We start from the raw sequence: 27,330 nt of genomic DNA, 5'->3' as shown, positions 1-27,330 counted from the left end.
CCACCATACTTGCTCCAGACACTGCGAGAGGGCTGTACAAGCAATGATCACACGCACGGCACAGCGGACACACCAGGAACCACGGTGTTGGCCGTCGAATGGTGCTAGCTGCGCAGCATTTGTGCATCGCCGCCGTCAGTGTCAGCCAGTTTGCCGTGGCATACGGAGCTCCATCGCAGTCTTTAACACTGGTAGCATGCCGCGACAGCGTGGACGTGAACCGTACGTGCAGTTGACGGACTTTGAGCGAGGGCGTATAGTGGGCATGCGGGAGGCCGAGTGGACGTACCGCCGAATTGCTCAACACGTGGGGCGTGAGGTCTCCACAGTACATCGATGTTGTCGCCAGTGGTCGGCGGAAGGTGCACGTGCCCGTCGACCTGGGACTGGACCGCAGCGACGCACGGATGCACGCCAAGACTGTAGGATCCTACGCAGTGCCGTAGGGGACCGCACCGCCACTTCCCAGCAAATTAGGGACACTGTTGCTCCTGGGGTATCGGCGAGGACCATTCGCAACCGTCTCCATGAAGCTGGGCTACAGTCCCGCACACCGTTAGGCCGTCTTCCGCTCACGCCCCAACGTCGTGCAGCCCGCCTCCAGTGGTGTCACGACAGGCGTGAATGGAGGGACGAATGGAGACGTGTCGTCTTCAGCGATGAGAGTCGTTTCTGCCTTGGTGCCAATGATGGTCGTATGCGTGTTTGGTGCCATGCAGGTGAGCGCCACAATCAGGACTGCATACGACCGAGGCACACAGGGCCAACACCCGGCATCATGGTGTTGGGAGCGATCTCCTACACTGGCCGTACACCACTGGTGATTGTCGAGGGGACACTGAATAGTGCACGGTACATCCAAACCGTCATCGAACCCACTGTTCTACCATTCCTAGACCGGCAAGGGAACTTGCTGTTCCAACAGGACAATGCACGTCCGCATGTATCCCGTGCCACCCAACGTGCTCTAGAAGGTGTAAGTCAACTACCCTGGCCAGCTAGATCTCCGGATCTGTCCCCCATTGAGCATGTTTGGGACTGGATGAAGCGTCGTCTCACGCGGTCTGCACGTCCAGCACGAACGCTGGTCCAACTGAGGCGCCAGGTGGAAATGGCATGGCAAGCCATTCCACAGGACTACATCCAGCATCTGTACGATCGTCTCCATGGGAGAATAGCAGCCTGCATTGCTGCGAAAGGTGGATATACACTGTACTAGTGCCGACATTGTGCATGCTCTGTTACTTGTGTCTATGTGCCTGTGGTTCTGTCAGTGTGATCATGTGATGTATCTGACCCCAGGAATGTGTCAATAAAGTTTCCCCTTCCTGGGACAATGAATTCACGGTGTTCTTATTTCGATTTCCAGGAGTGTATTTGTTGGTTTTTTTGTGGGGTTTTAGGGCGCTCAACTACTGAGGACATTAGCGCCCAGTCACAAATTTAAGTGCACATATAATCCAGTAAAACTCAAGAGGGGGGGGGGGACACAAGAAAGTTCTTACAAAAACGCAAATAAAATAATAAAAAGAGTTAGATGTCTTTGGATAAGTCTGTCAAAGTAATAAAACGAAGAACACGAGCAGCTGCTCGAGCGTCATCAGCTAAAATTTCCTGTAGGATAGAGGGCAGAGAGAGGACAACACGAGATTGATTAAAACGGGGACATGGCAATAAAACATGGCGCACTGCCAATGCATTAACACAAGGGCACTGTGGGGTAGGGTCACCGGACAGCTAGTAGCGGTGGCTAAACCGGCAATTCCCAATCCGCAACTTGGCCAAAATGACCTCCTCTCGCCGAGATGGTCGGGAGGAGGTTGTCCAAGCTGTTGGGAACGGTTTTATGTCCCAGACCTTATTTTCTTGAAGTGACGACCAAGTATCCCACCATAATGACACAAACCTCTTAGAAACAACCCCACTAATGTCAGACGATGGGACACAAAGGAAGGATGGCCGAGGCAGGAGGACTGCAGCCTTGGACACAGCATCAGCAGCCTCATTCCCAGGCACTCCTACATGGCCTGGAACCCACATAAAGTTAACAGGAGAGCCATCATCAGCAAAAGAATGGAGGGATTACTGGATCCATTGCACCAAGGGCTGGACCAGATATGGAGCTCCATGGCTCTGAAGAGCACTGAGTGAATCAGAGCAGAGTACATACGGAGAATGGCAGTGGCAGCGGACATACTGAACAGCCTGAGAGAGAAGAAAAAGCTCGGCCGTAAAGCTGGAACACTGGTCGAGGAGCTGGTATTTAAAGGGGATGTCCCCAACGACAAAGGCACAGCCGATACTATCGTCAGTTTTGGGGCCATCAGTGTAAATAAAAGTGTTACTGGCGAGTTGCGCACGAAGTTCGACAAACCGTGAGCAATACACTGCATCTGGAGTAGCCTCCTTCGGGAGCGAGTGGAGTTCAAGATGAATGTGAACCAGAGCCTGGAGCCAAGGTGGTGTCCGGCTCTCACCTTCTCTGAAGGTGGTAGGGAGGGCAAAATCCAATTGTCGAAGCAGGGAACGAAAGCGGACTCCAGGGGGCCGCAGGGCAGACACATACAACCCATACTGATGGTCGAGAGAATCGTCGAAGGACTGATAAGAGGGGTGGTCGGGCATTGACAACAGCCAACAGGCATACTGACAAAGCAGTACGTCGCACCTGTAGGTCAATGGTAATTCGGAAGCTTCAACATAAAGACTCTCGACAGGACTGGTACAGAATGTTCCAGTTGCAAGACATAACCCCCGATGATGGATGGAGTCGAGACAGCGTAAGAGGGATGGCCGAGCAGACGAGGCTCCCATAATCCAGCTTTGATCTGACTGTGGACCGATATAAGTGAAGCAGGACAGTGCAATCTGCTCCCCAAGATGAACCACTAAGAACATGGAGGACATTAAGAGAACGTGCACAACGGGCAGCCAAATAAGAGACATGCGGAGACCAACAAAGTTTCCTTTCGAGTGTGAGCCCTAAAAACTTTGTTGTCTCCACAAAGGGGAGAACAATGGGACTGAGATGTAAGGATGGTGGAGGAAATGCTTTATATCGCCAAAAGTTGATGCAAACCGTCTTCTCTTCAGAGAACCAGAAGCCATTAGCCACACTCCATTAATATAGGCTGTGAAGACAACACTGAAGGCAGTGGTTCAGGAGGCATGTTCTCTGGGCATTGCAGTAGATTGCGAAATCAACGAAAAGACAGCCGGAGACGTTAGGTGGAATGCAATCCATAACGGGATTGATTGCTATGGCAAAAAGGGCTACACTCAAAACGGAGCCCTGAGGCACTCCATTCTCCTGGAGGAAGACGTCGGACAATACGGAACCCACACGTACCCTAAAAATTCGATCTGTTAAAAATGAATCAAAAAAAAGGGGCAGGCGACCACGTAGACCCCACCTCTGCATAGTGTGGAGGATGCCTCCTCCCCAACAGGTATTATAAGCCTTCTCCAAATCGAAGAACACAGCTAACATTTGGCGCTTTCGCAAAAAGTTGTTCATGATGAACGTCGAGAAGGTCACAAGGTGGTCAACAGTGGAGCAGTGTTGACGAATGCCGCATTGAACATTAGTAAGTAGCTGTTGAGATTCAAGAATCCAAACCAACTGAGCGTTAACCATGTGCTCCATCACCTCGCAGACACAGCTTGTAAGAGAAATGGGGCAGTAACTAGAAGGAAGGTGTCTTTCCTTCCCGGGTTTGGGTATGGGAACGACGACTGCCTCACACCAACGCGTGGGGACCTGAACTTCCGTCCAGATGCGGTTATAGGTATGAAGAAGAAAACATTTAACCTGCTGGAGAAAGGTGTGTCAGCATCTGAACGTGAATGCATCTGGCCCTGGAGCAGAGGACCAGGATAGTGCAAGTGCACGTTCAAGTTCCCGCATAGTAAAGGGGGCATTATAATCTTCCAAATTCAGCGAGTGGAAGGAAGGTCGCTGAGCCTCTTCTGCCTCTTTTCTGGGAAGGAAGGCAGGGTGGTAATGGGCGGAGCTTGAAACCTTCGCGAAAAAGCGGCCGAAGGCATTGGAGACATCCACAGGGTCCACAAGTACCTCATTACCTGAAGTCAGGCCATGTATCGAGGTGTGGCCCTTAATGCCCGACAGCCGGCGCAGGCCACCCCAGACGACAGAAGAGGGAGTAAAACTGTTAAAGGAGCTTGTGAAAGAGGCCCAACAAGCGTTTTTGCTGTCTTTGATGACTCGACAACATTGCGCTCGGAGCCGTTTGTAATGAATACAATTCGCCAGCGTAGGATGGCGGCGAAAGGTGCGTAAAGCACGTCGTCGAGCATGGATAGCGTCTCTGCAAGCCTCATTCCACCAGGGGACTGAAACTCGACGTGAAGAAGAGGTAGTACGAGGAATGGAACGTTTGGCAGCATTGATGATAACAGCCGTGAGGTATTCGACCTGACTGTCACAGCTGAGAAACTCTTGGTCCAGAAAGGTCGGCAGGGAGGAGTGAAGTCCCCATTCAGCTATCGGTATGTTCCAGCTCGAGGGATGGGAGATGGGGTGTGGTGCAGGAGACTAACGACACAGGGGAAATAGTCGCTCGAATAGGTGTCAGAAAGGACATACCACTCGAACGATAGGCAAGATTGGTAGAACAGATCAAGAGGTCCAAGTGGGAGTAGGTATGAGTAGAGTCCAAGATGAAAGTCAGGGCACCAGTATTGAGGCAGACAAGATTGATTTGGTTGAAAAAAATCCACCAAGAAAGAGCCTCTCTGACAGGATGCAGGAGAACCCCAAAGGGGATGATGGGCATTGAAGTCGCCAAACAATAAAAATGATGGAAGAAGCTGAGAAAACAGGTGCATCATGTCAGTCTAACTGCGGAGGACGATGGAGTGTAGACAGTACAAACAGAAAAAGTAAAGGCAAAGAGTAATACGGGCAGCTATTGCTTGGAGTGGGATGGTCAATGGGATGGGATGGTAATAGACATCATCCCGAACGAGCAACATGGCCCCACCATGAGCTGGAATACCATCCACAGGGGTTAGGTCAGATGACTCCGAAGTATAGTGGGTAAAAGCAATATGAGCAGTTGGGCGTAACTTCATTTCCTGGAGACCAATGACAAGCGGACAGTGCAGGTGGAGGAGCAGTTGTAATTCCTCCCGATTAGATCGAATACCTCTTATGTTCCAATGTAATAGAGGCATTGTGGGTCAGAGAAAAGGGGAACGAAACAGGGGAAGAACTAGTCACCTCGACGGCCGCGAAGGGCCAGGTTTCGAGGGAACATCGCTACAACGAGTCGGGAGGCGGATCCTGTTCCATCGAGTCGTCACCAGCTGCGGCCACATTCCTGGGTTGCACAAGAGGGGCAGCATTGTCCGCTGGCGACAGGCCTGCCGAGCGCCTGGCAGCAGAGCTTCCCGGCGAAACTGAGGACGGTCGGGAGCAGCGACTGTCTGATGGTGCATCAGACGAAACACGCCGGGGTGGAGAGGGGGACAAAGACTTCTTCTTTGAGGCCTTCTTGGAAGACTAATGAGTCACAGGGATGGTGTGCTGTGGGGGCTGGACCCAAAGAAAGTCCTCACGCTTGGGGCCCTTTTTCGAATGCCGGACCTCGGAAGCCGGGTTGGTTGGTTGGTTGTTTGGGGTTTAAGGGACCAAACAGCAAGGTCATCAGTCCCTTGTTTCAAATGTGGTCCATTCCCCTAATGTGACATCTCAGGAAAGTCAGAACAATGAAAGGGAAAAGGCGAAAAACGTAAAAGGGCAGTCATTTTGTCAATGGTAAAAAAAAAGAGGGAAGTCAGCAAGAGAACGAAGCCAACGCTATGCTGAAGCAGCATAGGCAAGACCACCTGTGACTTAAAATGTGCAAACGTTAGAATGTAGAAGTACGTATGGGGAAAGGAGACTAACCAATCCTTAAAAGAAAAGTGGCAAGAACAGAGTAAAAGGGGAAGAAAAGAGGATCTCGGTCAGGGAGGTGAGTTGGGAGACTCCAAACACTGCTTACAGTGGGAGACACCCAAACACTCACCGCCCTGCCCCAACACCAGAGAGAGATTAAAAACCTTAAAACTGGTAATAAAAACCACTTTCCTGGAGGAAACCGAGAACCAGAGAGACCATCTGGGAATCGTCAGCCAACATCAACGGTAAAGTGTGGGGGAGTCTGTACTTAGCACGCAGAGCCAGAAGGAGGGGGCAGTCAACCAAAATGTGTGCTACTGACTGGAAGGCTCCACAACCACAAAGTGGGGGTGGCTCATCACGCAAAAGAAAACCATTGGTCAGCCTGGTATGGCCAATGCGGAGACGACACAGTGTGGCGAGTCCTTTCGGGAGAGGTGAAAGGAAGCACGCCACGGGCCCGTTGTCACCTTAATCGCACGAAGTTTATTAGACAGGGGAGTAGCCTCCCAAGAAGTGGCCCATGACTGTGCGAAGTGGGATTTGATGTGAAGCCGTAAATCCGCTGCAGGAGGGGTTACAGGAAATGGGGGTTAGTGACTGCTCCTCCAGCCAAACGATGAGTGAGCTCATTACCCAGGATACCCACATGGCCAGGGACCCAAAGGAAGTCAATGGAACAAGCAGCACGGTGAATATCAGCGAGATGGTCATGGATGGCAGAGACCAAGGGATGGCGCGAAGAACACCGGTCAATAGCAAGAAGGCCACCCATCGAGTCCGTACGTAACAAAACGAGGTTGTGTTGGGACTGTTTAATAAAGGTAAGGGCCTGGGAAATTGCCATCAATTCCACAGTAAACATCCCACATGTAGGTGGCAGCAGATGATTTTCCATTCCAACAGAGGGCATGAAGGTATACCCCACATGATCAGCAGATTTAGAGCCATCAGTGTAAAAAACAACAGCATCCCAAAACTCCCATTAAATTTGGCGGAAAAAGGAACAGAACACCATCGGGGGGATGGGATCTTTCGGACCTCGGTGGAGATCCATCCGAATTCGAGGCCGAGGAACTAACCAAGGGGGGGGGGTGAAGGGGAGGGAGCGAGGAAGACAGGACAAAGAAAGAAGCTGAAAATCACGGCAAAGAGACGCAAGGCGGAGCCCAACCGGTAAACCCGCTCGAAGGCAGGAGTCGGGTGGGCGACGTCCATGGTCTGGGAACAGGATGGAATAGGAAGGATGAATGGGAGAGGAACAGATAGCGAGTGCATAAGAGACCAGAAGCTGGGACCGCCGAACAGAAAGAGGGGGGGGGGTGGGATCCCAGCTTCAACCAGGAGACTATCAACAGGGCTAGTAGGGAAGGCACCGGTGGCCAAACGGATACCACGATGGTGGACTGGATCCAGCACATACAGTGTGGAAGGAGCAGCTGAACCATAAACCTAACAACCATAGTCCAAGCGAGACAGAGCTAGAGCACGATAAAGACGGAGAAGGAGGGAACGGTCCGCACCCCAAGAGGAGTGGGCAAGGAAGCGAAGGACATAGAGTTTACGGAAACATCCTACCTTCAGAAGTCTGATATGGGGCAGTCAAGTGAGCTTGTTGTCGAAAAGAAGAGCCAGGAAACGAAACTGTGGGACCACAGGCAATCTTTGTGCATCGAGATAGAGCTCTGGATCAGGCTGGATCGTAGTATGGCAATGGAAGTGGACCACCCCCGATTTTGAAGGAGAGAATTGAAACCCGTGTGAGAGGGTCCATGCACAGGCACACCGTATAGCTCCCTGGAGCTGCCGTTCTGCAGATGCCATCGAAGAGAAACTAGCCCAAATGCAGAAATCATCCACATACAGGGCAGAGGCGACCAAAGGACTGACAGAGGCCACAAGTCCATCGATAGCAATGAGGAAAAGGACACTCAAGACAGAACCCTGTGGGATGCCCGTCTCCAGGGTCCGTGGAGAACTAAAAACAGTATCAACTCTAACTCTGAATGACCAATGGAACTGGAACTGGCGGATAAAAATCGGAAGTTCGCCCCAAAGACCACACTGATGAAGGGTAAGTAAGATGTGATGCCGCCAGGCCGTGTCATAGGCCTTGCGAAAGTCCAAAACACTGCAACCAAATGGCGGCGTTGGGAAAAAGCCTGCCAAACTGCAGATTCCAAGTGAAGTAAATGAGCGATTGGAGACCTCTCTAAAGCCACACTGGTAAGGGGACAATAGATCCCAAGACTCGAGGACCCAATTGAGCCGACCGGCTACCATCCGTTCAAGTAACTTACAAACAACACTGGTGAAACTAATTGGCCGATAGCTGTCAACAGATTGGAGGTTCTTACCAGGCTTAAGGACAGGAACTACGATGCTATTCCTCCACTGAGAAGGAAGTCACCCTGGAGCCAGATACGGTTAAACACCCGAAGATGATGTTGCCGTTGTGGAGCACTGAGATGTTGAAGCAGTTAGTTATGAATGGAATCTGGGCCAGGGGCCATATCATGAGAAGATATAGCAGAAAGAAATTCCCATTCAGTAAAAGGTATGTTGTAAGATTCTGACTCACAAGGAGTAAAACATAAGGTGGAAGCTTCAGCCCACTGTTTCTGGTGAAGGAAAGCAGCTGGATATGAGGCTGATGCTGATGCCACTGCAAAATGGGTCACAAGATATTCTGCAAGAACTAATGGGTCCGTACAAAGGCCATCTCGGAGGTGAAGGCCTGGGAGGGTGGACTGCCGATGGCAACCTTGGAGAGAGTGAAATGTAGCCCATACCCATGACAGACGGACAGTAGAACCAAGGGAAGAAACTAATCGTTCCCAACATATCCGCTTGCTCTGTTTGATTAAATAACGGGCTTTAGCACGGAGGCGTTTGAAGGTCGCAAGACCGGCTACGGATGGGTGCCTCTGTGTTGCAAAGCTCAACGGCGATCACGGATGGCAATGGCCATACTCCACCACCGGACTTGCCGGCGACGACATGGTCCAGATGAGCGTGGGACAGCAAGGCTAGCAGCGCGAACAATCGCGTCAGACACGTCACGTAGGACGTCATCAATACAACCCAACAAAGAAGGAGAAAAAACGACAGCGCATTGGAAAGACCAACGAGGTAACCTGTCCATCAGGGAGCGGGAAGGGAACGAGATAATCAATGGGGAATCATCACTATCACAAAGGTCGTCGTGTGGTGACCAGTGTAATGAAGGGAGAAGAGAGGGAGAAGAAAGACAAAGTTCAATGGCAGAGAAAGTACCATGACTGGCACTTAAATGAGTAGGGGAGCCATCATTAAGAAGGCACAAGTCATGGTCTGCAATAAACTGGTCTATGATTTTTTTTTTTTGTGGTTTTAGGGCGCACAACTTCAATGGTCATTAGCGCCCTGACAACGTTAAGAATGCACCGCGAGGCACAAGTTTAAAACAAAACTAAAAGGGAAAACACGATAAAAGACAGACTGACAGGCATAGGATTAAAAAACAGCATCATCAAATGTCCTTAGAGAGATTGGTCAAATTGATAAAACGAAGAACACGAGCAACTGCTCGTAGCTCATCCGCTAAAATGGCATCAAAAGTACTTGGCAGGTTAAGATCTAGATGCAGTGTGTTAAAATCTGGACAGGACATTAAAATGTGTCGAACCGTCAGCAAGTGCCCACATGGGCAGAACGGCGCCGGTGCAGCCGTCAGCAGATGGCGATGGCTGAACCGGCAGTGTCCAATTCTTAACCGGGCCAAAACTACCTCCTCCCGCCGAGAAGGGCATGAGGAGGACGTCCAAGCCACGGGAAGAGGTTTTATGGCCCGAAGCTTGTTGCCTGTAAGTGCAGCCCAATCGGCATGCCACAGCGATAAAATGCGCTGACAAATGACCCTGCTAAAATCGGACGAAGGGACACAACAAGAAGCTGTCCGAGGCTGGAGGACCGCAGCCTTGGCCGCGGCATCTGCAGCTTCGTTCCCAGGGATACCGACATGGCCAGGAACCCACATAAAGCTAACCGGAGAACCGACGTCCACCAGCTGCTGAAGAGTGTGTTGGATCCGGTGTACAAAAGGGTGAACCGGGTACGGATCACTGAGGCTCTGGATGGCGCTCAGGGAGTCGGAGCAGATGACATAAGCAGAATGTCGGTGGCGGCAGATGTAAAGAACAGCCTGGTAGAGGGCAAAGAGCTCAGCTGTGAAGATCGAACAATGGCCATGGAGCCGGTATTTGAAACTTTGTGCCCCGACAATAAAGGAACACCCGACCCCGTCATTGGTCTTAGAGCCATCTGTATAAATGAAAGTCATGTTGATGAACTTCGAACTAAGTTCCAAAAAACGGGAGTGGTAGACCGAACTGGGGGTAACCTCTTTTGGGAGCGAGCTGAGGTCAAGGTGAACGCGGACCTGAGCCTGGAGCCAAGGTGGCGAGTGGCTCTCGCCCACTCTAAAGGTTGCAGGGAGTGAAAAATTAAGGTGTTGAAGGAGGCGACGAAAGCGAACTCCAGGGGGCAGCAGGGCAGAGACATACAACCCGTATTGACGGTCGAGAGAGTCGTCAAAAAAGGAACGATAAGACGGATGGTCGGGCATTGACAGTAGCCGACAGGCATACCGACAAAGCAGTATATTGCGCCGGTAGGTGAGTGGGAATTCACCAGCGTCAGCATGAAGACTCTCTACGGGGCTAGTATAAAATGCTCCGATCGCAAGTCGTAAACCCCGATGTTGTATGGAGTTGAGGCGGCGTAAGATGGATGGCCGTGCAGAGGAGTATACGAAGCTCCCATAATCCAGCTTGGAGCGGACGATCGACCGATATAGACGAAGTAGGACGGTTCGATCCGCTCCCCACGACATACCACTGAGAACACGGAGGACATTTAAAGAACGGGTACAACGTGCGGCCAAATATGACATGTGGAGACCAGCTAAGTTTCCTGTCAAATGTAAGGCCTAAAAATTTGGTTGTCTCCACGATTGGGAGAGCAACGGGACCGAGTCGTAAGGACGGTGGGAGAAACTCTTTGTAGCGCCAGAAGTTAATACAGACCGTCTTCTCGGCAGAAAAACGGAAGCCATTGGCGACACTCCAGGAGTAAAGACGGTCAAGAGAACGCTGAAGACAGCGCTCCATGACACGTGTACACTGCGCGCTGCAATAGATGGTAAAATCGTCCATGAAAAGGGAGCCTGACACATCAGCTGGGAGGCAATCCATTATTGGATTGATCGCGATGGCGAAGAGAGCGATGCTCAAAACTGAGCCCTGTGGCACCCCATTCTCCTGGCGAAATGGTGTCTGACAGGACAGAACCCACACGTACCCTGAACTGATGATCCATTAAAAAGGAACGAATAAAAAGAGGGAGGCGACCACGAAGGCCCCATGTATGCATGGTGCGGAGAATGCTCGCCCTCCAACAGGTGTCGTAAGCCTTCTCCAAATCAAAGAACACAGCCGCGGTCGGGCGCTTCCGCAAGAAGTTATTCATAATGAAGGTCGACAAGGTAACCAGATGGTCAACAGCAGAGCGGCGCCTACGAAAGCCACATTGTACATTGGTAAGTAGGCGTCGAGACTCGAGCAGCCAAACCAATCGAAAGTTAACCATTCGCTCCATCACTTTACAGACACAGCTGGTAAGCGAGATAGGTCGATAACTGGAAGGCAAGTGCTTGTCCTTTCCCGGCTTAGGAATCGGGACAACAATAGACTCGCGCCAGCATGCGGGAACATGTCCCTCAATCCAGATGCGATTGTATGTACGAAGAAGAAAACCTTTACCCGCAGGAGAAAGGTTCTTCAGCATCTGAATATGAATAGAATCAGGCCCTGGAGCGGAGGACTGTGATCGGCCAAGTGCGTTTTCGAGTTCCCGCATGGTGAATGGGGCATCATAACTTTCACAATTCGAGGAGCGGAAGTTAGGTGGCCTAGCGTCCTCTGCCTGTTTGCGGGGGAGGAAGGCAGGGTGGTAATGAGCGGAGCTCGAAACCTCTGCGAAAAAGCGGCCGAAGGCATTGGAGACAGCCTCAGGGGCCACTAGGACGTCATTCGCGACCTTCAAACCAGAAACTGGTGAGTGGACCTTAGTGCCAGATAGCCGGCGCAGGCTACCCCAGACAACAGAAGAAGGAGTAAAACTGTTGAAGGTGCTTCTGAAAGCAGCCCAGCTGGCTTTCTTGCTTTCTTTAATAATACGACGACACTGAGCACGTAATCGTTTATAATTGATACAATTCGCCACTGTAGGGTGGTGTTTAAAGGTGCGTAAAGCATGTCGACGAGCACGTAAAGCGTCTCTACATGCTGCAGACCACCAGGGGACCGGTACGCGACGTGGAGAAGAAGTAGGGTGAGGGATGGAATATTCAGCAGCAGCGAGAATGACTTCCGTGAGGTGGGCGACCTGACGATCGCAACTTGGGAAGGTTTGATCCTGAAAGGTCGCCCTGGAAGAGAAGAGCCCCCAGTCTGCCTTGGAGATGGTCCAACTAGAGGAGCACGGAGAGGGGGTATGCTGCAGGAGATGGATAACACACGGGAAGTGGTCGCTCGAATATGTATCAGAAAGTGCATACCACTCAAACCGGCGTGCAAGTTGGGGAGTACATATAGAGAGGTCTAAATGGGAACAGGTGTGAGATGTGTCCGAAAGAAAAGTAGGGGCGCCAGTATTGAGGCAGACAAGATTGAGCTGGTTGAAAAGGTCTGCTAACAAGGAGCCCCTCGGGCAGGATGCTGGAGAGCCCCAAAGGGGATGGTGGGCATTGAAGTCTCCAGTTAACAAAAATGGTGCTGGTAGCTGAGAAATAAGTTGCATCATGTCTGCCCTGGTAATGGCAGATGACGATGGAGTGTAAACGGTACAAAAGGAAAACGTAAAAGTGGGGAGAGTAATGCGGCTGGCAACTGCCTGCAGGCCGGTGTGCAACGTGATTGGATCGTAGTAAATATCATCCCGGACCAGCAACATAACCCCTCCATGAGCTGGGATACCTACCATAGGGGGTAGGTCAAAACGCACAGAGGTGTAGTGTGCCAAGGCAATTTGATCGCGTGGGCGTAGCTTCGTTTCCTGGAGGGCTACGACGAGCGGACGGTGCAAGCGGAGCAGCAACTTCAAGTCCTCTTGGTTGGAGCGAATGCTGCGAATATTCCAGTGAATAAGTGCCATCGTAAGAAAAGGAAGATGAAAGAAGGGGCACCTCGAAGGCCACTGAGGGCCTGTCTTCGAGCGAGCACTGCCGCCGCTATCAGTAGGCGGACAGTCATCGTCCATTGGGTCGATAGGTTCATCGGCCATCTCGGGAGGATGACCGGGAGGGGGAGCTTCCTCCGCCGGTGAACGGCCAGATGTTCGGCTACCACCGGTGCGGCCAGGCGAAACGGATGACGACCTGGGGCGGCAACCGCTGGGTGGCGCAGGAGAAGAAATGCGCCATGGCGGAGAAGGAGAACTGTGCTTCCTATGAGCCTTTTTGAAAGGACGTTTGGTGGAAGTACCGGTCGAAGGCTGGGAGGTCGAGGTACGTAGGAAGTCTGCACGGGATGGTTCCTTCTTGAAGGCTCGTGCATCTGACTTCGTGGTCTTTGTCTTAGCAGAAGCTGATGAAGGGGCTGGTGTCTGTGGGGTGATGGGAGGAAGAGGAGACGTCGACCGCGCGATCTTAGCACTGGCCGAATGGACGACCGTGGTGCTGAAGGTCAGATCGCATGTCTGGGTTGCTACCTCCCTGGTAGTCCGAGGAGAGGCGAGGACAGTACTGTATTTCCCCGCTGGGAGCAGCGCGGGCTTCCTACTAGCCAATAGCTTGCGAGCAGCCGAGGTGGACACTTTCTCTTTGACCCGAATTTCTTGGATACAGCGTTCTTCCTTATAGACAGGACAGTCGCGGGAGGATGCGGCATGGTCACCCTGACAGTTCACACAACAAGGAGACGGAGGTGGACAGTCACCCTCATGGGCATCCCTGCCACAAGTGACACATTTAGCCGCATTGGAACAAGACTGTCGAGTGTGATTGAAACGCTGACACTGGTAGCAGCGCGTAGGTGTCGGGACATAGGGGTGAACAGAAATAACCTCGTAGCCCGCATTGATGCGCGATGGCAGCTTAACACTATCGAACGTCAAGAAAAGTGTCCGGGTCGGTACAAGGTCATTGTTGACCTTTTTCATGACCCTATGGACAGCCGTCACGCCCTGCTCAGCGAGGAAAGATTGAATCTCCTCATCAGTCAATCCGTCGAGGGAGCTAGTATAGACTACACCACGAGACGAATTCAAAGTTCGGTGGGCCTCCACCCGGACAGGAAATGTGTACAGGAGTGTGGCCCGAAGCAGTTTTTGTGCCTGAAAGGCACTCTCAGTTTCTAGTAATAAGGTACCGTTACGCAACCTGGTACAAGATTTGACAGACCCGGCTATGGCATCTACGCCCTTCTGGATAACGAAAGGGTTGACAGAGGAAAAATCCTTTCCGTCCTCAGATCGAGAAACGACGAGGAACTGTGGGGCAGGCGGTAGTACTTTTGTCACTGGTGGCTGGTCACGTTTCCGTTTTTGGGCAAAAGTCGAAAGCGATGGAGTAGAATCCATTGCGGAGGACTCCCCCATGATTGCCAGCGTCTCCGATGGCGCGCTCCTTCCTTGTGGGGACCCTCTCAGAGGGCACTCCCGCCTTAGGTGAATGTTTACACCTCAGGTCACACCTCCCGAGAAACAGACGGAGGGACCAATCGGCATGGTCAGAAGGTATCAGCTCAGGCAATCACCCCTCCCCGGGCCTGGCCTTTACCAGGGGGTACGCGCGTGCCTTACATGTCTACCCAGGGCGGGGACTTACGCGTTACCCCGTCACCGGCTACGCGTGCGAACGCGTGGGTCGGCCTTCAGGCACGCACAGGGAGGAAGGAAGAAGAGGAAAAAGAAGAGAAAGAGGGAGAAAGAGGACAGACTGTCTCAAACGCCGAGGCGGAGACCAGAGAAGGCAAGGAGAAGAAGGCAATGAGAAAGCAAGGAGAAGAAGGCAATGAGAAAGCAAGGAGAAGAAGGCAATGAGAAGGCAAGGAGAAGAAGGCAATGAGAAGGCAAGGAGAAGAAGGCAATGAGAAGGCAAGGAGAAGTCAAGGGAAAGAGTAAGGAAGACAGTGAGGTGGAGAAGACCAAAGAAAGGAACCAACAAAAGGAAGGAAGAAACGAGAAGTGAAAAACCAAAAGGACCACAATTATAGGTCGTGGAACCGTCCGTCTCTGGACGCAGGCACTAACTACCCCCGTGAGGGAGATGGACTCCTTTTAGTCGTCTCTTACGACAGGCAGGAATACCTCGGGCCTATTCTAATCCCCGGACCCGCAGGGGGGGACTGGTCTATGAGAAGACCTCGTCTAGATGGAAAGGCACTGCCCCACAAGGGATGATGAGCATTAAAATCCCCGAGGAGGAGGAAGGGAGGAGGAAGTTGATGAAGGGCAGTTAAGGCAGCAGGTGTAAGAGTCCTGTCAGGAGGGAGATAAAGATTGCAAACCGTGACCTCAGAGTCTAGGTGGACCCTAACAGCAACCGCTTCCAATGTATTTTGAAGAGGAATCCACGTGCTAGCAATTTCTGTACGGACCAACGTACAAACGCCACCAGAAGCCCGCAGGGGTCCGACCCGATTTCGACAGAAAACACGGAACCCACAGATGGTCGGTGAGTGAGCTCAGTAAAATGAGATTCCTGGAGAACCACACAAGCTGCAGAGTGAGACAAAAGAAGGGATTTCAATTCCGGAAGGTGACAATAGTATCCAGTACAATTCCATTGGGGAACCACAGAATGATGATTTAAATGGGGGCTGAAGAAGCTAAAGCCAGTCATACCGCCAGGTCCCCACCCATCACTGACAAGGAGGGGGCGACATCCATGAACGACAGGCAGAATCCGGTTGTGAAGTCAGGGATGGGACCTCCGGTGACACCAGAGGTTCTTTGTACCGGGACTTACGTGTCTTCTTTTCAGGCTGAGATTGAGGAGGGCTGTGTGGCATATAGGAGCCAGCTGCAGCAAGGTCAGGAACAGAAAGAGACCAGGCGACATGGGGGCCAACAGACCGCGCCTCTCGCGGTCGTCGCGTGGCAGAAGACCTTTGGCCTGGTAGGTGCCGGGAAGGGGCATCCCAGGAGAGGGGCCCTTGACCGGCATACGCCGAAGGAGTGGGACATTTCTCAAGCTGGGGAGGGGCAGCAGCGCCCAGAGGAGAAGTTGTGGGAGCCGCAGGGGAGGGGGGGAGGAGAGGGGTCCAGGATGGGGGTAAGGAAGGGGGAGGAAGGGGTGAAGATGTAACCAAAGTGTAACTAGATGTCATGGACACAGGGTGAAGACGTGTATACTTCTTAGGGGCCTATGTGTAGGTTAAACGATCGAGGGACTTCTACTCCTCTATCTTCTTTTCCTTCTTATATACTGGGCAATCTGGTGAATGTGGAGAATGGCTGCCACGACAATTTACACACAGGAGGGGGAACACAGAGACTCCCATCATGGAGTGGACGTCCACAGTCACCACAAAGAGGGGCCTGAGAACAGCAGGAAGATGTGTGTCCAAAACGCAAGCACTTAAAACACCTCATAGGAGGTGGGATGTACGGCTTCACATCACATCAATAAACCATAATATTAACTTTCTCAGGTAGGGTATCCCCTTCAAAGGCCAGGATAAAGGCACCAGTATCAACGCGATTGTCTTTAGGACCCTTCTGAACACGCCGAACAAAGTGAACACCCTGCCGTCCGAGATTGTCCCGAAGTTCCTTATCAGTTTGAAGGATGAAGTCCCTATGAAAAATCACACCTCGAACCATATTTAGAGGCTGGTGGGGGGTAATGGACGCAGGAATTGTGCCAAGATGGGTACAGGCACAAAGAGCCACAGATGGGGCAGCTGAAGCAGTTTTGATTAGCAATGAACTTGACTGCATCTTGCTCAGGGAGTCCACTTCACCAAACTTGTCTTCAATGTGTTCCACAAAGAATAAAGGTTTGGTATTGGTGAAAGTATCTCCATCAGTCCTGGTGCAAACTAGATAACGGGGGAAAGGTTTCACCCCTAGCCGACGGGCCTGACCTTCTTCCCAGGGGGTAGCCATGGAAGGAAAGGCTGAAGCGGCAAGAGAAGCAGCACTTGAAGAATCAGTTCCATGCAGAGAGACAGCCGCAGAAGAGTGGCCCGAGTTCTGGACCCATATGTGTTTCATTTGCATAGCGTCCGCCCTGATACCACCCACTCCGATCAGGGGCTCTCCTCACGGGTGCCACCCAGCCACAGCAAGGGCTATCTGGCACGGTGGCCATTGCCGGGAGTTCTGATGCTCCAGGATGACGAGCAACCACTCCAAGGCATGCATGAGGTGGTCACAGCTCAGGTACCAGAAGTGTGATCCCTGTGTGTTCAGGGGGCTCAACCAAAAGGGTACATAGCGACCCCACCACACGGGCGGGCTACCGTGCTGGCTATTCACCCTAGCATCAGACAACGACGTGAAAGAAAAGGTGGAATTTACTAGGAGAGTGCACGTCGGAGACACTAGGTAAGGTGCTCTTCCCCAAATGGCTCACACTATGGAGGAGAAATTTTGTAATGGAGGTCAAACTTCAGAGGGGGACCAGGGAATGCCAAAAGGAGGAGATGATTATGCAACAAAGCCGAATTGTAAAACTAACATAACCAGGAGGATAGTGGGGGCCAACATAAGCAAGGACACCAAGAGAGGGAGAGGAGAGGGAGAGGGGAGAGGAGAGGGAGAGGGGAAAGGAGTAAGGAGGGGAAAGGAGGGGAAGGGGGAAGGAAATGACGCCCTGGAGAGAAAGAAGGCTGCAATAGCTCGGGGCCCTGTGCTCGCCATGCACGTATCCACAAAAAAGTTGTGGACCCCCTGGTGGGTCAGAAGCCGGGGTCTGTAACGTTTTCCTGATGGATGCCTGAGAAGAGGATTGCTTCTCAGGCGGCAGCGGCGGTGGAGGAGGAGGAGGAGGAGGAGGAGGAGGAGGAGGAGGAGGGATGGCCCCTGGGGCAAAGGGGGCAGGGGTCACGAAGGAGGAAGATTTGGAAGGGAGTGATTTAGGAGGCGGAGGCATAGACCCTGGATGGGGTGAGGAGATGGAGTGGGGTGAGGATACTGCGGAAGGACTGGACACGATCGAAGCAAACGACGTTGCCAACATCATGGGATGGAGGCGGTCATATTTCTTCCTGGCCTCAGAATAAGACAGACGGTCCAAGGTTTTCAATTCTTGTATCTTCTTCTCCTTCTGATAGACAGGGCAGTCGAAAGATCTAGGCGAGTGGAGGCCAGAACAACTGACGCACGGAGGTGATGGGGTGCATGTATGTCCCTCATGAAGAGGACATCCACAATCGCCACAAAGGGGTTCAGCTTCGCACTGTGACGACATATGCCTGAAGTGCAAACATCAAAAGCATCGCATAGAGGTGGGACGTAAAGTCGCACGTCGCACTGGTAGCACATCACCTTTACCTTCTCCGGGAGAACATCACCCTCGAAGGCAAGGATAAAGGCCCCAGTGTCGACGCCATGATCTTTGGGGCCGCACTGGACTTGCCGGACGAAATGCACGCCATGGCGCACTAGGTTGGCCCTGAGCTCCTCATCAGATTGCAGCAGGAGGTCCCGATGTAAAATAATCCCCTGCGTCCTATTGAGTATCAGATGTGGGGCCATGGACACTGGGATGTACCCTAGTCGGTCGCATGCTTGGAGCGCCGCCGACTGTGTAGTGGAGGTGGTCTTAATGAGAATGGACCCTGAACGCATTTTACTAAGAGCCTAGATTTCTCTGAAGATATCCTTGATATGCTGTACAAAGAACATGGGCTTGAAGGTGGCGAACGTCCCTCCATCGGTCCGAGAACAGAGTAAATAGTGGGCGAAGTATTTCGCCCCAAGCTGGCGGGCCTGTCCTTCCTCCTAGGAAGTGGCCAAGGGGGAAAGGCAGAAGGACCAGAACCAGAGATGGAGACAGAACCTTTCTTCTTACAAGAAGCGGCCGCAGAGCGACCTGATGCATGTTGACGTTTCATCTGCAAAACGTCCGCCCCAATACCACCCACTCTGACCAGGGGCTCTCCCCACAGGCGCCACCCAGCCTCAGCAAGGGCCACCTCGCAGGATGGAGGAGGAGGAGGAGATTAGTGTTTAACGTCCTGTCGACAACGAGGTCATTAGAGACGGAGCTTAAGCTCGGGGGAGGGAAGGATGGGGAAGGAAATCGGCCGTGCCCTTTCAAAGGAACCATCCCGGCATTTGCCTGAAGCGATTTAGGGAAATCACGGAAAACCTAAATCAGGATGGCCGGAGACGGGATTGAACCGTCGTCCTCCCGAATGCAAGTCCAGTGTGCTAACCACTGCGCCACCTCGCTCAGTGCCTGGCAGGATGACCATTGCTGGAAGTCCTGATGCCCCAGGTAGACGGGCATCTACTCCTTGGCTTATGTGGGGAGGGTGCAGCTCAGGTATCGGCAGTACGATCCCTGTGTTGTTAGGGGGCTACAACCTAGAGGGTACATGACTACCCCACCACAATGGGCTGACTACCGTGCTGGATTTCGGGTGCCATGGAAAGTCCATTATAATCAAAGGCGCAAATGGGGATGCACTACGGGCGTAACCTGTGCAACCCATCAGGTGTTCAGGCCCAAATTGATGAACAGTGGGTGCGGTTACGACGCCGTTACGATAATGAGTGTCAAGGTCTTAGTGCACTGAGGATCGGTGATACACCACATAATGTGTCTTTCCCAAAGAGGCTCGTACTTCTGTAGAATTTTAAAAATGGAGGTCAAACACCAATGGCGACCATCACATTGAAGGCCGAAACGGATGAGACTCCTTTTAGTCACCTCTTACGACAGGCAGGAATACCACAGGCCTATTCTTACCGCGAACCCGCAGAGGGATATTTGTTGGTGACAGCATGTGTTGGCTTAAGACTGAAAATAAGGGTTAAGAAAGCTGAATTTAATTCTTATACTGGTTAATGGCTGTAAAATTAATATAAAAACAAATGACGCATAATGTCCCTAGTAAGTTGTTTCTTAAATTTATTGCAAATTAAATGCACCAGTAGCAAGCTGTACATATAACGTTCATGGTGCAACAAAAGTATCTTAGTGATTTTCCTATCACGACATGCACTTAAGATCGTTATCAGCTGTCATCCAGTCTGACCGTACTGGAAGTGTAGAGGAAAAGAGAAGGAAAATTCATTGTGTAGTAGGATCTAAACCACAAACCTCATCTGTTCTACTAAACGAGGTGTGATCTTATAGAGAGATTCAAATTTGTCGATATATGTGGAACAAATGCCACCATGACAAATGGTTTTTGGGTGGGATACCCAGCACTTTAAGTAACAGCAGCCTCAGTCTGTTTTCCTATCCCCTTGAAGGACTGTTTGCTAGCTATGCAGTCCATTTCTCTTCAACATAAGCTGTTAACCTCTAGCAAAGTTGGTACGTTTTTGCATTGTTCATAAGCTCACAGAATTTCTGCCATACAACACATTAATCACATTTCCCGGGCATTTATACTGTGTACATGTTGCTGCTTTTCCTCTGGCGTAGATATTCCAATTCTACTCATCTCAGTATTACATACTTCTTGCCGCAACTTGCAAACAGAAAATTGGACATTCAAAATTCGTTGTGTGTATCCTTTCATCCTCTGCCTCGGCAATGTCATTGCTTTCTCATCAACAAAAAAATTTAATTTTGTTAACAAGTTTCGACCAGCCCATAGCATTGAGCACAACTTTAACTGGAACATGGCTGTGTCTAGTCATAAGAAATAGTTCATTCCTACTGCTGCTTGGTATGTGTTTCACATTGCTGACTAATACATTATTTTTCAAAGTGGTAGTGGAAGTACTATGGCAACATGACACTAAGTAGACAGGTATGTCATTCTGCCTGCAAGGGAGCTCATAGGTGGACTGCACACCTTGAGGAAAAGTTGAGGGGCAGAGAGAAAGGGCAAGGACGAGACAGGCAGAGAGAGTGGGTGAGAAGATGGGAATTTGGTGGGTGAGGAGGAGACAGAAGAGTGACAAAGGAGGAGATGGAATGACTGTGGTAGGAGAAGATGGACTAACAGATTGGATTATATACTTACCCTGGCAATACCACGAACTCAGCTGGTTACTAATATACTGCTGATCTCTAGAAAATTCACGATCTATGATTATTTCAATTAGCCAGTGACTTTCCTCATTCTACATGCAATATTAGTGATGTGAATGCTGGAAATATTCTCCAGATCATCCCACCCTAAACTTAGTCTGGGATCCTTACTGATACAATCTCTGTGGCAAAATACTCCCAACAGACCTTCAAGAAAATAACAAAGAATATTCGAATTAATACAGCTTGTGCAAATCTGTCCATACAAAGACAATTTGCTGATCAGCTTTTCTAACTCACATTCCCAAGATTCCACCTTGTGGTACATTTCACTGTGCTCTTTGCAGAGACACTGACAGCTCTCTCCTACACTGTGTACTTCACAGCACAGCACTTACTGACTCTGACCATCATCTGGCGACCTAGAAATTTGCCTCGAGTTGCGGTGTTATGCTTCACCCATCCACACACCATTTATCACTCGTCATCAGCCTTCACCTGCCTATTGTTGCCCGTATTTAACCTATTATCTTGTTGTCACACTCACAGCTTTAGCTCAAATGAGTTCAGGCATTTGACACCCATTACTGGACGATGTATTCTTTTGACTTCTCCTCTCCAATCTTCAGTGGTGTCTTGCACTGGACCCAAGATAATGTCCTAGATTTTCAGCCTGCAAATTTTGTTTTGCATTGCCTGCCTGTCTCACAATCAAGGACCTGGTTCTAGAAAGCAACCGGGTAATTTAATTTAACTTTATACAGAATTACTTTAGGACTGGGAGCTAGATATGAAATAGTGTGGACCCATTCAAAGACTGCAGAGCATACATTCAGTCTATCCCAAGGGATAGACCTTCACCACACTGCCAATATACTATGCAAGTGTAGTACAGTTCAGTTCTAGGCAGCTTGCTGTCCTATGGAATCGCTCACTGCACTACGAGTTTCTGTTTGTGTTCATTTTGTACACGTATAGGATTGAAATTTTACCTGTCATTACTGTTATCAGTTCTGGAGTGTGCAGTGCTTAAGAATGTTAAAAGCCACTTCAGCAAATGTTATTCAGTGGATATATCGATATCACTCTTGTTCAAGGCATTGCTATATAAAACGAAAATCAGTTGAGATAAATGGTTTGTGCATAATCTGCCTACATCATCAACATCTGTTGTTGATAGTGCTCCCAAATGTTCTGTTGTTGACAAGAACCTTATACTAAAATAAAAGGAGGAAATTATTGGCTTCTGCATCTGTAAGTGGAAGTAAGTGAAACATTTAAAAAGATGGAGCATATAAATCCAATACCTCTCCACAAACCACAGTTGCCCACATACAAAAACTGACAGGTTGACAAAAACATACAGGCATAAAATAATTAGGCTGACAAGTTCTCACTGGCACGTCAACCCAACAGAATTGATATGGACCTAAATTGACAATTATGTTGCAAAACAGTGACGAAACAAGTAAAAAAGGTACACTGTCCACAGTTGGGGAACTCAGTAATGAAGCTGTTACGAAAATTACCAGGGAATTTGTGGTATATTTACGTGCAGAGCAGACTGTATTTTCATAAATTTTAATTGTTACTAAGAAGGCTGTTATTGGCAACTACAATCAAATGAAGTGCACCTCAGGAATTCAGCACTAATGACACTAACAAAATCTTCATTGTTTCCATCATAATACTTGCAATTGGAAGGTAGCGAATGATGTTATCACTACTCTTCTTACTTTCATACTTATATTTCCATACCTCTACCAAAATGGGTAACTTTTTTGCTACAAAGGTTTGTAATGTTTGATCAGAAAATGTAATGTCATGTTAACCGTAAATGCTGTGCTGTGTTTCTCTCAACAAAACAGATGACTGATGCCTTATCACATGAGCAGAGCCTCACACACAATGTTTAATTTAAATTAATCTTATGTTAGACATGTCTGACAGAATTTGGAGCTGTTGAAAATAAGATATATTCTAAATATTTTGTTAACACAATTTGGTCATTTAAACTCAGTAACAAAATTTCCCTGTAAGTCAAATTTTCAGGAACATTGAACAATGCATTTTCAAAAATATTGTGCATATAAAATTAAAAATTTATTGCCACAAACACATCTAAAATGAGAATGTAGTGAAACTCTTCCAGAATCTATTGATCCCACTTCCACCTTTGTACACTGATTAGTATGCAAATTTGAGTGTGTTCAATGAAATGTCAGATCATGCAAACAGTCAGGGAAGAATGAAGCAACTTCGTTTTGCATCTCCATGTGTTCCTGCTGTAGTGTCAGTCCCAAAGTAATTGTGAGGAGATTATACATCACATGCCTCAGTTTTAATTTTACTGGAGATTGTGATTTTACACAATCATTTTCACAATTTCAAAGTTACTGATGTACTAATGCTATAGCGCTTTACATTCAGCTGTTGCTTGCACCCATGTGTCAACAGTTCTCAATGGTGGCAAACGTGAAATTCAGTATGAAGTGGCACACACTGCATTATTCCAGAAGGAAGAACCACCATATCTGTTTCCTCGGATAATGCTCTACAGACCAACTTCCATACATGCTACAGAGAACCTTCTTAGCCTTGGAATTTGCCATGACTGTGCCAAGCACAGATTCTCCCATTCAATTTATCACTGTTAATTTCTCAAGTATTATGTTGAATGCACTTTGACAACGACAACGATGTTTTTCAACACACTCGCAGTGCTGTGCAATCATTGTCTGTGAGTACTGTGATCTTTAAGAAATGGGTTCCTTATTCTCTCATAACCTCTCCCAAATGTGTCTCATAATAAATGTGTGATTATAGTCCATATCCATGACTATTAATATCTGATTCTTTGTACACCTAGATCTACACTAGACTAGTCACCTAATGGTGCATGCCAGAGGGTACTTCTGATACCACTACATCCGTTACTTTACCATTTCCTATTCTATTTGAAGGTGGTGTTTGGAGAGAACAATTGCCAGGAAGCATCTATATTAGCTCTAATGTCTCCTATTTTGTTGCCAAAATTATTTTTCAAGATATACTCATCAAAAAAGCACTTCTTTATCTACTAGTTTAGAGTTGCCAGCGCTTGATGAGGTTCCACAATTGACTACATAACAAGATTAACTACACTCCATTTAAAGTTCCTATATAATATGTGTAATAGTGGCATTTTTCCCCAAGTGAGATGGAAACACATTGACTAGTTCACTACCTCATGTCTGAACACTTATCCTATCATCCTGCCCCTTCTTTTTGTCAGCATTTTCCGTACATTTCTTTCCTCGACTGTTCTGCTGAGGACTCCATATTCCTTGTAAGTTCACTTAATTTTCAGCAGCATTCTCTAATCCCACATCTGAAATGTGTGAGTTCTGTTCTTTTTCATTTTCCAATCACGCCTACCCAATAAAATTCTAATACTCACCACAACTGATCTTAGTCCACAGAGCTGGATACCGTTACAAAACAGATTTCTACTAAGTATTACAAATTTTTGTAAATAGCATCAAATTTAACTGTAGGCTTTCCCAGCGTAAACTGTTTATGAAGGTTTCTCGGGTCTCCAGCCGGGTGGTAGCATTGACATCTTGCAATGTTTTTGACAAAAAAGGAGATGAATGACACCAGAGCCATGGTCAATTTGACTCGAAAAGAACTAGATGCTGCCACGATCGCAGTCCTCAAGAAAGGACTGAATTTTGCCCCCATCCCCAGAACAAACTCGAAATGAGACAACATCAGTGGCGTGGAAGAAGCAGTACCAGGGCTTCCCAAGGAAGAGGAAGTCACATGGGAAACTTCCAGAATAATTGACAGATTTCAATTGCCTAAAAATAACATATCTGCGGAAGGACGAGCAGCTCTTTGGTCCCTTAGAGATTACCATGATATAACAATCCTACTAGCAGACAAAGGGAATGCTACAATGCTATTAAGCACTTCCGAGTACCAGCAGAAAACCTGCTGCTACAAGATGAGGCCTACAAGAGGCTGAAGAAGGATCCAACCCCAACGTTAAGTAGAAAGATGATAGCTCTTCTGAAGAAATCTGACTTACCAAAACAAATGAAGAAGCACCTGTACCACAGAGCACCAGCGACACCAAGCCTCTATGGACTCCCTAAGATCCATAAGGAAGGGGTACCTCTGGACCAATTGTAGACTCCATCAACTCTCACTGTTACGGACTTCCTAAATGCCTACAAACACTGCTCAAACCTCTTGTGGGGGCCTGCAGCCACCATGTGAGAAACTCGGCCAAATTCGTAAAAATACTCAGGGACATGTGACTACAAATGGAAGACCTACTTGTGAGCTTCAACGTGACATTGCTTTTCACAAAAGTGCCCTTTCAATACTCCTTGGCACTTTTAGCCCAGCACTTTGAAACACAAACAGTCAGGCTCTTCAAACATGCACTAACAACCACCTACTTTCAGTGCCACGGGGAATTCTTCGAACAGATCTATGGTGTGGCCATGGGCTCCCCACAGGCTCCTGTGATTGCAAACCTCTATATGGAACATTTTGAGGAGGTGGCCCTTCAAACTGCCAGACAGAAACCAAAGCACTTCTTCCACTATGTCAATGACACTTCTGTCATATGCAGACATGGCAAACAGGTGCTAAATGATTTTCTGGAATACCTCAACAACATCCATCCGAACATCAAATTTACAATGAAAATGGAGGAAAATGGCTGGCTCCCCATCCTCGATATTTTAATTAAGAGGAAGGCAGATGGTTCACTAGGCCACGCAGTACATAGGAAGAAGACACTCAGATCTATACCTTCATACAACAAGCTGCCACCATCCAGCACAGAGACAAACAGTACTGACCATCCTGGTACATAGGGTGCATGCCATTTGTGACAAAGACAGCCTACCATCCGAGCATTAACACCCGAGGGAAGTCTTCCACCAAAATGGCTACAGTGAAACGCAGATCAACAGGGCACTTAAAAGAAGGAAGCAGAGAGAACCCCAGAAAAAGATGATGGAGAAGGAGACGAACGTCTTGCATTCCTTCCACACACGGTTCTGCTTCCGGTCAAAACTGTACAACTTCTGGGCAAATACAATATCTAAACCACTCTCCGACTACCATCAAAGGCCAGGGAGCTCCTAGGTTCTACCAAAGATCCGCTGAACCTTAACACACCAGGAGTATATATAGCATACCATGTGAATGCGGAAAACAATACATTGGGCTAACACAGCACTGTACATCTAAATGCTGCGGAGATCATATCAGATGTGTGTAACTAGACCACACAGAAAAATCAGCCACTGCAGAACACAGCACAAATGAACACACCTTCAACTTTGAAAACACGAAAGTACTGTGCTGAGCATCTGGCTTCTGGGAAAGCATTATCAAACAATCCACAGAAATAACGATTCATCACAATCTCATCAGCAGATATAATGGATACTAACTCAGCGCAGCATGGAACCTTGCGATAGCGGCAATCCATCGGGGGCATGACCGTCAACACCCTCTGCTGTGGACACAGACATAATGCTTACACCGAGAACCGAATGTGGCCACCATCCCCACCACTGCAGCCACCCGAGGTCTAGTAGAGGGGGGTGATGGCACATATAAATAGCATGCTCCCCACAAATCTTGACACTATGCCAGAAGATGGGTAATATGACACTTCCTGAAACATCATGTGATATCAATGCTACCATGTGGCTGGAGACCTGACAAACCATCAACATTAAACTTAGTACACTATGGTGATAGTTAAACTAATATGGAATTTCACAGACTATCACCATAATGTACTAAATTTAATGCTGTTCACAAAAATTGCACTAAATTTAATGCTGTTCACAAAAATTCTTGCTATCACAATGTTTTCTCTTTGCAAGCAGTTTGGGATACGTAATGTTCCATTACACTGTTAATTTATGCCATGTATACTGGATAAACCCATTGTCTTTACACAGAGCAAACAATTCGAGTAATGCAGTTTGTTTTTCATTAAATACTTCAGCGAAAAGAAATAGTATGACAAATACAATACTTATCTGATAACATACTGCTTACAGTTGATTGCTTTGCCTCTTACATCTTTTCTATTATAGAACTCTGACAGAGACAAATAAATTGACAGCTACTGCAAGGAAGTCATCTTTGGTACATTTGTTCCAAGAACGAATTTGAGGCATCCATTATTTATATGTAAAATAAAATT

At 48.8% G+C, this 27,330-nt stretch overlaps 1 protein-coding gene across 1 annotated transcript in view; it reads right to left on the bottom strand.

Annotated features, from left to right (window-relative positions):
* Positions 1–27,330, bottom strand: part of LOC124719812 (zinc finger protein 836-like) — a 157,187-nt gene that overhangs the window by 110,277 nt on the left and 19,580 nt on the right. The gene's annotated exons all lie outside the window — the stretch shown is intronic.

The sequence above is a fragment of the Schistocerca piceifrons genome, chromosome 11 (genome assembly GCF_021461385.2).
Source record: "Schistocerca piceifrons isolate TAMUIC-IGC-003096 chromosome 11, iqSchPice1.1, whole genome shotgun sequence".
Lineage (NCBI taxonomy): Eukaryota > Metazoa > Arthropoda > Insecta > Orthoptera > Acrididae > Schistocerca > Schistocerca piceifrons.
Note: the sequence above shows the minus strand (reverse complement) of the source record. Positions and strands in the feature narration are given on the sequence as shown.